This window comes from Euwallacea fornicatus, chromosome 36 (assembly GCF_040115645.1).
Source record: "Euwallacea fornicatus isolate EFF26 chromosome 36, ASM4011564v1, whole genome shotgun sequence".
In the NCBI taxonomy this organism is placed as follows: Eukaryota; Metazoa; Arthropoda; class Insecta; order Coleoptera; family Curculionidae; genus Euwallacea; species Euwallacea fornicatus.
This window is the reverse complement of record NC_089576.1, coordinates 1,287,809-1,303,872: the sequence shown is the minus strand read 5'-3', so window position 1 is coordinate 1,303,872 and position 16,064 is coordinate 1,287,809. Positions and strand designations below refer to the sequence as shown.

The 16,064-nt window shown below is 35.6% G+C and overlaps 1 protein-coding gene and 1 long non-coding RNA gene across 11 annotated transcripts in view; one reads left to right on the top strand and one right to left on the bottom strand.

Annotated features, from left to right (window-relative positions):
* LOC136349078 (uncharacterized) overlaps positions 1 to 5,635 on the bottom strand; it is a 34,088-nt gene extending 28,453 nt beyond the window's left edge. Inside the window, exon 1 of the long non-coding RNA XR_010733757.1 lies at positions 5,405 to 5,635. This is a non-coding gene — a long non-coding RNA (uncharacterized lncRNA). The remainder of the gene's footprint in view (positions 1 to 5,404) is intronic.
* rdgA (retinal degeneration A) overlaps positions 1 to 16,064 on the top strand; it is a 110,424-nt gene that overhangs the window by 27,810 nt on the left and 66,550 nt on the right. For 9 of the 10 annotated variants that reach the window (XM_066300355.1, XM_066300356.1, XM_066300359.1 and 6 more), the window contains one exon: positions 13,182 to 13,246. The exons of the other annotated variant lie outside the window; for it this stretch is intronic. The gene's annotated coding sequence lies outside the window, so the exon portion shown is untranslated. The remainder of the gene's footprint in view (positions 1 to 13,181; positions 13,247 to 16,064) is intronic. 10 annotated transcript variants of the gene reach the window in all.

Genomic DNA, 16,064 nt, shown 5'->3' with positions numbered 1-16,064 from the left:
TTTCCTCCTTTTCGTCATTAGGCCCCGTTGCATTTAAAAGCACAATGAAAGCTCGAACGATTTTAATCTGAAAGTCTCTTTTGTAAGTAACTTACGAAATACCTCTTATATCGGTCAATTTAGCATTCGAAACTAATCTCGGATTTAAAAATCACACGTTCATTAAAATATAATGTTGTATCCTGCACGGGGAACAAAGAGCTCCGCTATACTTAAGGTGATCCCCTATGCAAATTTTGCGTTTCGATGAGATTTTTCACGGGTCAAGTAAAATTTCAACCGAGCTTGAAAGGCGAATTTAAATTAACCCTTTTTCGTTAAAAAAAAAAACTTTCAGCGGGGTATCCCACTGTACGAACTTAATCAAGGTTAACTTCATAATGCCTTTAACCCTTCTAATCAAGATAGAGCGATGCTGAAAAGTAACAGATAGAAAGAGAGAAAGAGAGAGAGGATTTTTTTGCAATTTGTTGAAATGTAGCAACACAATAGATTTTCCTGAAACGTAAGTAAAGTGCTTTACTTGGCTTTGCGGACCAAAAGAGAAACATTTTCCTATTTCCTCAGCATAAAATTCTTGGAGCTATCAAAAGGGCAAATAAACTTCCAGTTTAACTCTCCTTAACGCAGCCTAGACTGCATAAAAAGTTCCATTGAATCGACTTTCCTTGCAATGGCTTCCAAGAAGGGACCGTCGGTCCAACTGCTGGAAAATTTCCCTCAGAAGGCAGACTTCTGATGCCCTATATTAAAACTTCCGGGAACTAGAGTATAAAGTAGGAACTTAAGTCGGCCCACGCTAAAAGCAGAGATTTGCAAATGGAATTACACCTTCATTAATGAGCCAGAGGTGATATTAACGTTTCTACAGCACCAGCGACTGCAGTCTTCAGAGGGACGTGAGGAAAATAAATTATTTTTTATTAACCTCAATTTATAAAACATATCGAAATGATCAGCAAATATTGATTTAATACCATTAAACCCATTAGCGATTTCAATTACGTAGACCCGGGTTAAAGTGATATTTTGCACATTGACCGGACAATAATTGATCTCTTCACACCAAAACAATTTTAATTTCATTTGGAGTTATTTATTCTATTCCGATAGGATTATACAGTAATTGTCATTGGTTTAAATGGACATTTATCCCGGTTTTATAGCCCTTTTAACGTGAACCGATTGAATTCCGAACTGCATAATATTGTAACGTTACACAATACGCAATTCGAGTACCTCAGAGAGAATTTAGTCCCCGATATATGTATATGAAAAGCTTGTCTCTGCCAGAATGGGGCATGTATAATGCATGAGCATTGTCTCAATCTTCCATCGAGTGTCGAGTGGGAAGTACTTTAAATAAATAAAGATTTCTCAGCCGCATACTCTGCGATAATTCTCTGTTCAATAGTTGGGTTTTCGAACTGAAGCACTGACGACCTGCAAATAATACTAAAGATTTATTAGTGGCGTGCACAGGATGATTGCAATCACGGTAACATGAGTGGAATATGTTCGGGTTGAACAACAAGTTCTTTATATTCAAAAATGCTTCCTCGAGTTGTGAAGTTCGTTCTTAATACTTGTGATGAATACACATTATCAGAAACGATGTGGCAACGGCGGAAATATCTTATACGTTCACGACGGTCGACAATAACTGATGCGGCAACCGGTTCGTCCGTCGCCTTTAAAGTCTGCGCTGTGTGTGCAGTGATGGAAGGGGCTGCAGGCTTCGGCGCACATGACGTATGACGTAGCAAACGCTTCCGATCTGAGTTGAAAGTCCTAACTTCGTTCGTTTCTTTCAGGTTCGCAAAAAGTCGGTGACGAAAGTAAATTTATCTACTTATCCCTCTCTTGCGCAGTGTGGTACACACGAGTCTCTCTTCAATCATCTCATTACTTAGCGAATTGTGACGCTGTTCGAAATTGTCATTTTTTCTGAATAGCGCCGGAGCTGCTCGTGACTCTGTACACCTCACGCAAAAATTTCGCTTTTAAAGAGAATGTGCAATTTTGTCGTAATTTATCCCTTTGTTTCTTTAAAAAATTTGAATTGTAACGGGGAAATTTCGAGAATTGTAAAAAATGTGCGATTTTCTCATCCACACTGTGCTATTTTGCGATTGAAAAATTCATGGTTGTTTCGGAGATATGTGGAAAAAATTGAAACACCGTTTTTATTTGGTTTAAGCCCTAATGAAAAAGATATATATAAAATTGCGACAATTGGACGATGGTGATCTTCGAAAGCAGCACTTAAAGATGACTCATGAAAATTAGCAATTTCTCTTTTCCGCTCGCCTTTAGACGGTATGCACCGTATGTGTGAGTTTGTCGTTGTTCGATTAACGTAAAGAAAATAAACCGTTTTGCTGAACTTAGAATATTCCACATATCAAGTAGATAAAAACCAGGGAAAGTACTTTCGGGGATCATTTTCCTAGACGAGGCGAGTCCTTACTCTTTTAGTGCAGGTTTCGATAACCGTTGAATTGCTTATTAGAGTACTAAAATAGAACGCCAAAACTTCGCAATAATTGAAATAGGAGAAACGTGAAATGGCAATTTTGCCATGTTTTGTTTCATTTCGCAGCAACACCGGATTTCTCTCTACCTCCAGAAAGCGTAAGAAATTCCGTAACTCGGAGCCTTAATTGCAATTTATGGCTGAGTGGAACTCTGGAAAGGTCAAGGTCTATTTATCTCACGTATAATACAGCTTGCTGTTACATTTCCCCCTTTTGAAACGTTTATCCAACTTGATTTTCCGGGAGTAATTTTCTTTTGTGTGTCGATTTTAATGGGCGCTATGACGGTCTGTTAATGTACGTTAATTGAATGATTTATCACGATTAGTTCCTATACACGGGTTCGGGGTGCTAGTTGAGTTACGTGTAGAAGAGCTTTCACAGTGAGAGATGAAGCTGATAGCTCAGTGACGTTGGGTGGTTTTGATGATTGATTCCGGTAATGCGTACATGTTGATGTTACGCATTTGGTTTTCAAAGCTCAGAGCATTTTATTAAATTGATGATGGTAAGTTTAGCGGCAGTATAATTTCCTTGGAAACTATCCAATAAAAAAGCTTTACTCTTATCTTAAAAGGAATTTTACGCTATTGCTGGACTTTCTATCAGTGCTTCCACAATTTTACTCTTGGCTAAGCACGGCAAAACGAAGGAATGAAGCATTCTCGCCGTGGATTAGGCTGATGTTGTTAGGTTTGACAGCTATGGTTGAACGTCAAAAATTGTAACGTTTTTCCATGGTATTTCCAGCCAACGTTGTCTGACAAAGTTTTAATCACTCATTTCTCTAACGCTACAGGCGAGACATCATACTGACGGTCACCGTAGGTCAGCGTATCTCAAGTAATGCGTGATCTTATATACCTTTTGCTCTTTATGTACTTGTTGCAATAATAAGCAACGTACAGTGTGGTAACGTTAACCGGAATAAGTTCGATATTTACATGGCATTTGACTTTTAACAAAATTGCTTAAACACGTCAATTTTTATTTTATCTGATACACTTTTTAGTAGTACAATTGTCAACCCCTTAGCTAGGGCGACAGCTACCCTTAAAACTTTATATGGAAAGAAGATTCAAGTTATACATCATTTTAAAGATATTTTCTTCTTCTTTTTAATATATTACTTTTGATCGTAGAGCAAAATAATATTAAAAATAAGTTATTTTCATACTTAAATGTTGTTTATTTACTTGTAATTTTTTAAAAACATTTCTGAAATGCCATAAAAAAATCTGAGTAGTCCTTCAATACAAAATTTAGTTAATTTCGTTTAATACGGAAAAGAAGTACTCCACGTAAATTATAAAATCGCCAGTAATGCCTCACTTTACTGAATTTCATAAAATATTAATTTTAGTAATGATTGGATACGGCGACAGAGTCGCAAAACAAAATGAGGTTGTTCAATTATTTCGATAAAATTATACTGATTTGATACCCATCAATCAAGGGACCATAAATATAATAGAAAAATAATTAGAGTCCACAATTGTGTGAGAAATACTCCAAGGAACAGACTACAAAAAATTGATGACGATACAAAAATTAATGCACTCTTGGTATTGGAAGACAACTGGATTACACCAACCCGGCAGATAACTCTTCAAAATTTAATTAGTAATATATCCGTTTTGAAAATATTAAAAAATGCAAATATTCGGCCTTATAAAATTCAAATACATCGAGAATTGCTTGAGGATGATGGAGATCAACAAACTGAATTTTTAGAAAGTATTATGAATGCTGTTCAGCAATTAAAAATATCTATGGAATAGATTTTGTTTACTGATGAGGCAAGTTTTACATTAAATGGAAATGTTAATAAAAAAAATTGTGGATATTGGTTCGCAGTGAATCCTCATTGGGTGAGAGAAGGTCACACAGAGTACTCGGCAAAAACAAATGTTCGGGCGGGTATCATGGAGACCCGAATATTAGGATAAATATTTTTCGATGAAAATTAAAATGGTTAACGATATTTAGAATTTCTTGAAAACGAACTACCTCCTACATTGTCTAATTTGTTTCCTAGTGAAATAAATTCAGACATGCCGGATCAACGGATTTGATTACAAAATAGAGCACCATCAAATTTTCTTCGGAATTTTCGATTACACCTAGATGAAACTTTTCCGAATCGATGGATAGAAAGACGAGGCTCGATGGAATAGCCGCTGAAATCACCCGATCTCACCCCTCTGGATTTTTTGTACGAGGATACCTGAAATCGAAGATTTACAATACGAAGTCACATGATATTAACGAACTCAAAGAACGTATAAGAACAAAAATTAGGCAAATTACTCCAAATTCTTTAGAAAATGTAAGAAATTTGTTTTATCACCGTTTAAGGCTGTGCCAAGTAGCCAACGGTCAACATTTCGAAAAGTAGCTAAGTTAAAGGAAATAATAATTTGATGGTTTAAAATTTTGTTTATCGTTAGTATTATTTTACTCTATGATGAAAAATATATATGAAGTCAGGTTGAAAAGTTCTTTAAAATGATGTATCACTTGAACACCCTATATATTTGAACTTTTAAGGGTAACCGCCACCCTAGCTGAAGGGTTGGCATTTGAAATATCAGAATACTATCAAAGAATGTATGAGGTGAAAAAAAATCGACGTTTTTAAGCAATTTTGCTAGAAATCAAACGCCATATAGATATCGAATTTATTCCAGTTAAAGTTGCCGCACCGTATAACTGGCCAAGTGTGCCTCAATTTACTTAATTATTTCTATTTTCAGCACAATAAATATTGCTGACTTCTAAATGTTATATCTAAATACCACCTAAGCGGAAGACCAACAATAAATCAATCTCGTTGTCCCTTTTTGCTTTTAATATTACCCACTTACCTCATTCGTTCTGTCTTCGATTTACAATTAGTTCCCCTAGAAGTAAATTTAATCTCTTAAAACGTAATTGGAGATCTGATTGATTCGAGCCCGAGGCCTGGACTCTACCGCGTGTATTAAAAAAATCCGGCCAAGTTGGTTTACGAATTATTTGAGACCGCGCTCATGCGCCTTTGACACGTTCTGCGCAATTTCGAACGTAAATTAATCGACCTAACCTCACTTAAAAATACCACTTTGTTTACCTGTATTATTAGCTGGTTTTTATTGAAATTAGTCTTTTCCAAGACTTCGCGGACTCGCGTGTCGGTAAATTAAAATGTTCTGAGTGCAAAAAGGTCCTACTAAGCGTCTTCGTGGGATAACAACGCATATTCCAGTTTTTTGGGGATCAGAAATGTATTTCCGTCAACACATGGGGATGCGCTGCACTCAATGCTCTCGAAATTTGTGAATTCACATAACCTCACAAATGAAACCATACCCCATCGGTAACAAACATCAGATCCAGAAAATGGTCCTGCGTTGTTTAATTGGCCCGATGTCAATATCTCAATTTCTTTTCATAACCTGGGAACCGGCATTTCTGAAACACTCCCACCTTTTATGGCTACAATTCCAGATTTTTTCCAGCAATTAAATGACATGCACTACGCAGTACATCCAATTTTTGAGAAAGTCTTATCAAATATGTACTGGGATTATCATCCACTACTCTCTACACATTTTCATACAAGTCCTAGGGTTCGTTTAGTTGGCCTACCACTACCCGATTTTCCTTGAACTCTGACAGTTTCACGAAATTCTTGAAGAAAACGTTGAATTTTATGCGACCGTTCTCCACTTGCGAACTCGCCATTCCGAAAACAAGACTCAATCATAAAGTCTTTTGTTCGCGTGTAAACACCATTTTTTCCATTTAGAAAACTTTAATTAACCAATATACAAGCCCGTGGAGTCTTGGAGAAGGCTATTTTTTAAATAAAAACCAACTAATAATGTAGGTAAATAGAATTGTATTTTATTAAGTGAGGTTAGAATGGTTTGTCGGGTTCTGAAGTGCGTGGGGCTTTCACTACCCGACTTGAAGTTGTTTACGGAGTGTAGAGTGTTTATCGGTTTTATGAACCTATATTACGCACTACACAATAAACTTATATCTAGCTATATACAGTTCATTTGTTCACTATGTCGAGACAAAGAAGCGTCGCAGATGTAAGAGAGTGCGTTGTTGCGCAACCCTGCCTTTTATACCCTCCCGGCCGAACCTTCTGGAACGTCCCGCCGGCTGTTTGAATCGCCTAGGGAATCGACAGGCTGCTCTGGTGCACGTCAAACTGTCATAGTCTGACAGTTGACAGCTTGACGTTCAGCTGGCACCGCCACAGATTCGTTTATGTTCGAGATTACGCAGCACATATCAAAGACATACGCGTTCGCGGTCAAATAGTTCCGTGTCGTACTATATTTGAAATTTATTAAGACGCACGGTATAAGCCTGATACTCCATTGCTTGATAATCATTTATTGAAATTTTGCGGGTATCAAATGGAACGCTACTGAACCATAATAACTGAAATCATAAAACAAAGGATAAGGGACAATGGAACTAAACAGCGGCAACATGAAATTGCACTCGCTTAATCAGTAAAAACAAAATACATAAATTTACATGTATAGGGCATATAAATAGCTGGCAATTTGAATTTCACATGGGGAAAAACGCTGTTTTTTATTGCCAGTTTCGGGCGAGGAATTTTTCAATAATGATTGGACGTTTTAGTTAACATTTTCAAGTAATCGACATAACGCTATTTTTAGTAAGAAATTTGAAATTTTTGTAGTAACTCTTTTGCCATTTAATCGACAAAGAAACCGTAGCTGATTCCTGCAAAGGCGAAATAAGAACAAATTGGAATTGTAATTGAAAAGGTCTTAGTTTCATGCTTGGCGCCCTAGAGAGGAAATACAAAGAGATAAATGCAAGGCAATTTAGAGATACATTTTAAATTAAAAGTTCATGTTCAACGTTATTTTTTTATGCCTAAAAGATTTACCAATTATTCGCAAATCGAGGTTTGTCCATACAACAGGTTGTAAGTTATTTAACGAATTATATAAACGCTTTACGTCAGGAGTGTCGCGGTAATTAACCAACCCATGCGAAGCAGCTTAAACGAGACGCTTAGCTTAAGAGGGATGTGCGACTGTTCTAGGCGCTACATTCAATTTTGTATCTAAACTGGACATGAAGTCAAACTTGTTCAATTTAAAACAGTCTCAAGCAAATATTGCTCCAATTCACGAATTTGACTAACGTTAGCGAAGAAAAACATAGGGCGGCATATCGCTTTCATTTTATGTCTCATCTTCCATTCCGGGAAATTAAGGTCAGATAGCGGTGGGTATATACACAAGATATACATAAATATAAATGAGCCTTCGGGCGCCCTCTTGGCATTAAATCGCTAAGTTAATTATTTTTTTCCTATACACAATATATATATACACTATATGTATATACATATATATATATATATATATATATATATATATATGTGTGTGTGTGTGTGTGTGTATGTGTGTTTGTGTATGTAATGATAAAATTTAGTAGGTTTAATTGCGCTAATATGAGCCCAAATTTAGCTTTCCATTTGTATTAATAGCAGCCACGTGCGCAAGCCTCTGAAATGCCACGATAATGCACAGGTTTTGTGCTTTTATATAGTGAGCAATTTCGTTCAAGACGGGTTTTCTTTTGGTACCGAGTTAATTAAATTTCCAAGCAAAATAGTCTTTGAAAAGATTTTTTGAGTAATTTATGCACAATTCATTAGAATGTGATTCTCATTTAATTAAAGTTTTTAGTTAATCTTAAACCGCTCCAAGTTAATTAAGTGTAACCCCCCACCTCTTCTCTCGCTCCGGGAAAATACCTATGCTTGGAGCAAAACTAATACGTCACCTGTTCAACGCAAGGATAATCATTTATTCTGAACTTGTAATTTTCCGAACGGTAAACCGTAAAGGGGAGATGACAACACACATAAAGTGTCGACACATCACCGAGTTATAAAATGGTTTAGGGGTGTCGACTTTACATCTACTCGGAAATCAATTTGCTATGACGTATTCTGGAAAGGCGGTTCGGTAAGTCGTTCCAGGCCTCTGGAAGTTTCGAAATTCCCGTTAAAACACGTGTCAGAGGTCTCGATGACTTTTTTGTAGAGCCGGCCTTAGATAAAGGTTCTTTTAAGGGGGGGGCGGGAGGGGGGTCGATCGACCTAGAGGGAACTATCTGTAAGACAATAGTTATAAGAGTCTTGACTATGAAAATGACTTAGCCACTTAGCGTCTACAATCATTACCCTTTGATTGTCCCCTAAGAGGTTTCCCTCTCTAATAAAAAAATCCATTTCTGTGGCAAATATTTAAACAAAAGTATTTTTCCCGGCAATTAGAATAATTTACCATTCGAGCCTAATTTTGTTTTCAGATCGGCTTAATACGTCTCCGGAGAGATTTACAGAATTTCCTCACGGCTAATTGGATTTGCTCGTCGGAAGACCATAAATATCAATTATTCATCCAGTTTTAGAGTAATTTTTTCAAAATATAAACATTTTAAATTAATCACTAGCGCATTTTTCAAGGGCGCCTAATTAAATATAAGTATAAAGTGCTCGCCCTGGGCGCTCCCTTAGAAGAATGTAAACCATCTGATTTGCAAATACACGAGACTATATTCATAAGTAGGCGGAGGCAGTTGCCCTTAAGGGAGGCTGGAAGTTTCCACTTGCCGAAGCGCAAATCTGCTAACTTAGGAGTTAAGATAATCTTAGAGATCAAAACTTTCAACACTGAACCTTTGACGAAATCTTCAGTTAGTTGAGAGGTTCCTATTGGGTTTGAATTAAAAGTGTATTTCCCTAATACAAAACGTGACAAAAAGGCAACGACCCTTTGAAAGAAATGTGTCTTGGAAATGATAAAATTGTGGTGAACGTGACTGTAATAAGGGAGAGTGGTGCACGTGTACCTATCGCATTTTTGCGGGGGAAGGAGATACTAACGATATTTGTCGAAAGTATAAAAGCAAAAAATGCCGGTTTAATTGTTAGGTTTATAGGGGCCTAAAGCTACGTTTCACGCCATTTTTGTGATATTTCTATTCGTGACTATTTATCAATAAGTTTTTTTTTTGCGAGAGCTACATCAAAACCAAGTTAGCATCTTCTCTTCCTTGTGGCTTTGAGATGATCAAATTGCTGAAAGATTTGAGAACATTTGCCAATATCACATTTGAGATGTTAGAGTATTTCCAGTTCTAATGCAAAACTCTCCGATAGCTTAAAATTGTGGACTTTTCTCTAACTTTCTATCTTAAAATATACCTGGACACGTCCCTGGTTTTCTGCCAGTATAAAGTTCATATCAACTAGTTGAAAAACAAGCAAAAACGCAGCTGCAGGGCATGTTAAATTCTATACCTTAATTTAATTGTCTCTGTAACCATAAGAGATAATTACAGAGATAACATAAGCTCTAGTTCTGGCACTTTTCGAAATTTTAATTACTGCTCCAATTTTTTTGTTTAAAATGAGGCCCTGAGGAAACCTCTGTTGCAACGCGACTGAAATTCGCCAAAAGTGGAAATTTTAACGTTACCTCGAATGAGACATTTAGTGCTATGACAATGTTGTAATATAGAGACATTACCTAACATCGTTATGCAAAAATCTGCTTTATCCTTCTTTTCTTCACACAAGAATGATCGGAATCACACAGGACACATGTTAGACGCCCACTTAAGTAGCGTCTTTAATTGATTTTTTTCTTCTATAAAGGCCGTGTAAGGTTAAGGGGTCAATTCGGCCCCCGCGGGCGATCGATTTGAAATTTTTACCAATTGTTCCTATCATTCAAAGGACTTACCACATAAAATTTCAACTTCCGAAGTCTCACCCTTTAAGAGTAGGACGGGGTTGAGGGTGAAAACCTTAAAACGCCATATCTCGGGAACTATTCATCGTACGGCATGGGGCAAAATGGTGCGTCCTTCAGGAAGCACCTTCTTATTTTCATATACTTGCAGATTTATCGGTTGGTGCCAAAGGGCCGAAATCTAAAAAAAAAACTTAGGTGGTTTTAGAGGAGTTTGCATTTTGGCACACTAACCATTTTTGCACACTGTGTAGAGGACCTCTCGAAGTATCTACCCACGTTGAATCAGATTTGTACCAAATTCAGTATTTGAGATATAACGATTCAAAGTATAGGTATATAAATATCAATAACTCATAAGTCTAAATTCATATAATTCATATAACTAACGCGGCATATACAGGGTGTCTCTAAAAGGTCTGTACAAAATTCTACCACAGATTTCTGAGGTGAAAACATGACGATTTAACCCAATTTACCTTAGTCCAAAAGTGGACGGTTTTCGAAATACAGGGAGTCAAAGTGAAAACAAAAATCAAAAAAATTAATTTCTTTGTTGGTAATGCTGCTATCAACACAAAATGTCGTATCGGGCGGTCTTTGGGGATAAGAAATCAGAATCCGTTTACATTTTCTATGCACAATGTAGAGGGCGTTGTTAGCGCTCGATGAACCCTCTTTAAAAGGGCATAACTTTTTCATCACCCAGTATAAGATTTATTTATGACTGAACTTGTGTTTTCCTACATTTTTTAAGGAAAAAAGGTCTCTTGTTAAAAATCTCTACGAGGCTTCCTTCTTGAGATATTTGAAGCTTAAAGTTCGCTGCATGTCTTGAACAATAATTTTAATGTACTACAAAGTGGTACATTATCAACATGAATTTAAGATTAATGTGTTGGCGGGAATAATTGACAATTTTACTATTGGTCCTGTCATTTTGCCGCCCCGATTAAGTGGTAAAAGTTATTTGGAACATATTCAAAATACAATGCCAGAATTATTAGAAGATTTTCCTTTACAACTTCGGCAAGATATGTGGTTTATGCACGACGGTGCTCCGCCACATTTTACTATAAATGTGCGCAACTATTTAAATCAACAGTACCCACGAAGATGGATGGGTAGAGGAAATCATGCTCCAGTACCATGGCCACCGCGCTCACCGGATTTAACTCCGATGGATTATTTTTTATGAGGGACTCTAAAGTCCATGGTATACTTCACGGCCATAAATAGTGAAGAGGAACTATGGGGACGAATTCAAAATGCAGTTTTAATTTCAAAAATTCCCGAAAATTAAATTTACACCCAACATAATTTATTTATTTGAAAATTTTCGATTAATTTTTCTCAGTTTTTAAAAAAAAATTTATTATTTATTTTAAATTATGGAATCTAATGATTCATCACCTTCCATATCAGAGTCTCGCCGAATGATGAACACGTATTCTACTTTAGACTCTCCAAGTGTAATAACACGTCAAATACGGTGGATGAAGCAACGACTTAAGTAACTGGATTGCTTCCGAAGATGCGCAAAAGAAGCTAACAAAATCAATTTCCTTTTATATTTTTTCTAAGGTTTTGATACTGATCATCGTTTTGAAAAATCTTTAGCGCTCATTACACCAAACTACGTCACAAAAAAAAATTAAAATTCGTGGTCTGAATTCAATAACTTCTCTTACATTTTCTCTTTTATCGGCGAGTGGAACTGTCCATTTATTAAGGAATGTAGTTGAGGATTGAGGAAACAATCGAGCGAGATGCCCAGCGGTGGTATTGTGTCCAAATATAAGATTTACTTCAAACATTTAACGTTTGAAAATTCGAATAATCTCTCTTTGATTTTCTTTGTATTAAATTCAAAATATGCTTCTGGTTCTGAACAACTATGATTAATCATTTGTCGATAAACATAGCCGAGAATTGAAGTGACCATGTGGGATAAGGCCCAGTGGTAGATCACACTTTTTTCAAATAATAAAATTCACCAAAAAAGTTGCAGTAAAAATTTAATAATTTTTCTTAGACAGTTTCTTTAGCAATTTGGTATTGATTTGCGTGATTGAATTGAAGAAGATAATATAAAATAAAAGTTATTGTTTATCGTTCAGGGGCGGAATGTGCGAAATATTCAAAAACTTAAGATTTCGAAAATTTAAATGTGCCCCTTTGGTCATTTGCAAACCTGTCTAGATACGCTCGATATTTGACTGCCTCAGGTTTCATTAGAGGTTTTTCTCCGGTTTTCTTATTCAATATTCAACTCTCCTTGACCTCTTCTACGACTAAACACAAACGTAAAATTACCTTTTTGTCGCGTTATCCATTATAAAAGTCAGTAATTGCAATTAGCGAAAACTCATACCTGTTCCATACACAATGCCCCTACAACGAGGAAAAAACAGTTAAAAACGAGATAAAATATTCGCATCAGCCTCGCGATGTTAATTACCGTTTTGAATGAGTATTTCTGTATATCAAAGAGTATTCAAATTCGGACTCTAAAAGCCCCACAAGCTGGAAGGCTTTTTGAGTTATTTCAGGATTGTAAAATTGCATTTAGGCGAGCTAAGAGAGCTGGTTCCAAGAAATTAAAAGAATTAATTACTTTAATGAGAACAGAAATTTTGAGGGATAAAAAAGTATGATATCTGAGATCTTGTAACACACCGTACAGGGGTAATACTGAGACGTTCTGTGGTATGATCAAAATTTCATAAAATGGCGTGTTCCCAAATATTCACGAGCGTTAGTGTTGAAGAGCTGCCTTTGCCCCGTTAGTCTGTCATTTCTAAATAAAATTAATTAAATATATTGTTTCCAGCTTCCTCCAAGTCTCTTCAAATCCATGGCCATCAAAAGCGCTTTTATTAACGGCCCCCCTCAAAGGTAAGCGTCTCCCGTTATTCTATTATATTATATAGGGTATTTTTGAATAGATGATAAAAAATTTAATGGGTGAAACCTGAGCCAGATTTAAGACGAAAAGTTCCTACAAAGACACGTTCAAAAATGCTGTGGCCTCGATCTACAGCGTGTTAAAACGCTCTTTCTTCCGTATCTTTTCAATTACTTGTTTATTTTTTTATCGAAACTTGCTGAAAATTTGTACATATCATACGCTGAGTATTTCCTACAACCGAAAAATTTCCGGACTTTGACTTCATATACGGATCGATAAGCCTTGAGCTCTTATTTATCACTTTTTAGCTTTATTATTATTTATTATAATTTTTAATATGATAAAGGCTTAATTTTATAGCAGCTCCTGAAAATAACCCCCACCTACTAACGAACATGATTCTATTCTTCGTCTCATAGACTGCCTTATGAAAAATTCCTGATGTATTACGTATCACCTCACAAGACTTAACAATTCAACTTCTAAGATGTTCTGCATCTCGCATTAGTGTGGGGCAAGATAAGGTTTTCAGGATAACCCCAACAGAGAGTTCTCCAAACAGTTATATGAGATATGTAATTGTCTGGTGGGCCCCTTTTCCAGTATTATCGATTCGTAAACTCCTAGTTTTGCAGAGTTGGTGATGGATTCTAGTAAACGTTCTTGCTGCAGGTAGGGTGCGATCTGGTCAGCGCTTTTGATATATTCGCCTTGCTCTACAACCATTTTCATTGGCAAACCCATAGACAAAGTGTATGTCAGCTAACTCAGTGTTCGAAAAATTTTGGAAAATTATTGTTTTTTCGCAATTTTAGGCAACTGACAGTCAATAGTTGTCAAATCTGATAGCAAACAAATTTTAAAAAATCATGGTGAACTTCACTGACCGTTACTTTATTATTTAAATTAATTGATGTGAACACCCTTGACTATTATCGCTAGTATTACCTAAATCATCGATTTAAGCATAATTTTATAAGAGATTTAAAAGTAAGAAAATTGAATAATTATTTCAGAAATTTGTTTAAAAGATTCAAAATATTAAAAGGAAAAAAGGTAATAAATTAAAGCTCAAAACCCATCAATTCGCATCATTCCGTGCACGAAATCAAAGTCCGAAAAAGTCCGTTTCTAGGAAACTCTTGGTGAATAATATGTACAAATTTTCAGCAAATTTTGATAAAAATATAGGAATAATTTAAAAAAAAAACGAAAAAAAGTGTTTTTTTATCACCCTGCATATCGAAGCAGAAGTATTTTCGGCATGTCTGTGTATGAACGTTTTTGTTTTAAATGTGGTTCAGAATTGACTCATTAAATTTTTTACCATTTATTCAAAAAGACCCTGTATAATTATTCACTCAGTTTCCGTTTATTCATCGCAGTTTGATAATATTATACCGGGTGATTCAGGAAGATGGGTCACTTTGATAACTTTTTTGTTTTTAAATTTAGAAAGTTGAAATTTGGAGAGAAGCTATATGAGAATAGAGCCGATTGATTGACATTAATAGCGTTTATCTAGCACTTGCGGATTAACCGAAAACGACCTTAATTTTCGATTTTTAAACGTAACGCCCTATATATTTTTTACTTTTTTAGAATCTAGAAGTCATTAGTATAAAAATATATAATTGAAAAAATTGTGGTTGTTCCGTGTCGAACTACGCTACTGAGGCATACATATTAGGCGTAATTTTATGTCAGAATTATGAGGAAAAATACTTATTTTTAGCATTTTTCTGAGTACTTTTTTTGTCATTAGTAATTTCAATATCCAAAAACAGTTTTTCACATTTATCTACCGTTTGTCACATTTATCTACCGTTTTTCACATTTATCTACCGTTTTTCAAATGGCAACATGATGGCTCATTGCGCTTTCCTAAAACATTATTTTTTCCTTAATTTTTTTATACCAAATACGGCGTGTGCTCATTTAAAAATGAATTGTTAATTTAGTAAAATCATCCAAATTTAGAAAAAAATTCGGTGGCTGTGGAGCACGTCATGACGGTCATGATGGAACAAAAAAATAAAATATTTGTATTTATAGAAATTTTGTACAGTCGTAAAAACGCAACCGAATTAAATTTAAAAAAATGCAAAATTATACTAAAAGTGATAAAATTGATACGGTGTTAGTATTTGGAAAATGTCGTCAACGGCGTTCTGGTATAACACGACATTATATGGAAAGGTTTCTACTTAGAAACCGTCCAGACAGTCACGATTTTAAAAAATTAGTGAATAAAATGAAAACGGAAAAGAAGACTACTTTATTATCAGTAAAGACAAAGAAATTGAATCAGAAGCCAATGGCATAACTCGACATGAAAAACCCACAGAATTATTTTTTTAATTACATATTTTCAGACTAAAAATAACTTTTAGATTTCAAAGGAGCAAAAATTCATTCCACAGTGCATCTAAAAACCCAAAGTTGAGGTCACTTCCGGTTTGACCGGAAGTGGTAGATAAACGTCATTAATGTCAATGAATCGGTTCTATTCTCATATAGCTTCCCTCCCAATTGCAACTTTCTAAGTTTAAAAAACTAAAAAGTTATAAAGGCGAGTCGCCTTTTTGAATCACTCGGTATAGTTAATTTACGAAGTTGGAATAGATGAAAAATTTCGTTCTGTTGGTCTTGTCGAATGTTCAGTTTGCGTTTACGTTGTTTTAATTGTATACCGGGTTCGTCAAGAGGCAGTTGTTTGCTTTGTTGTCGGAGTTTCACTTTTAACATCGAATTCTCCACCTCCTCGAGGTGGAACGGTTTCCTGAACCGAACGTAATTCAATCA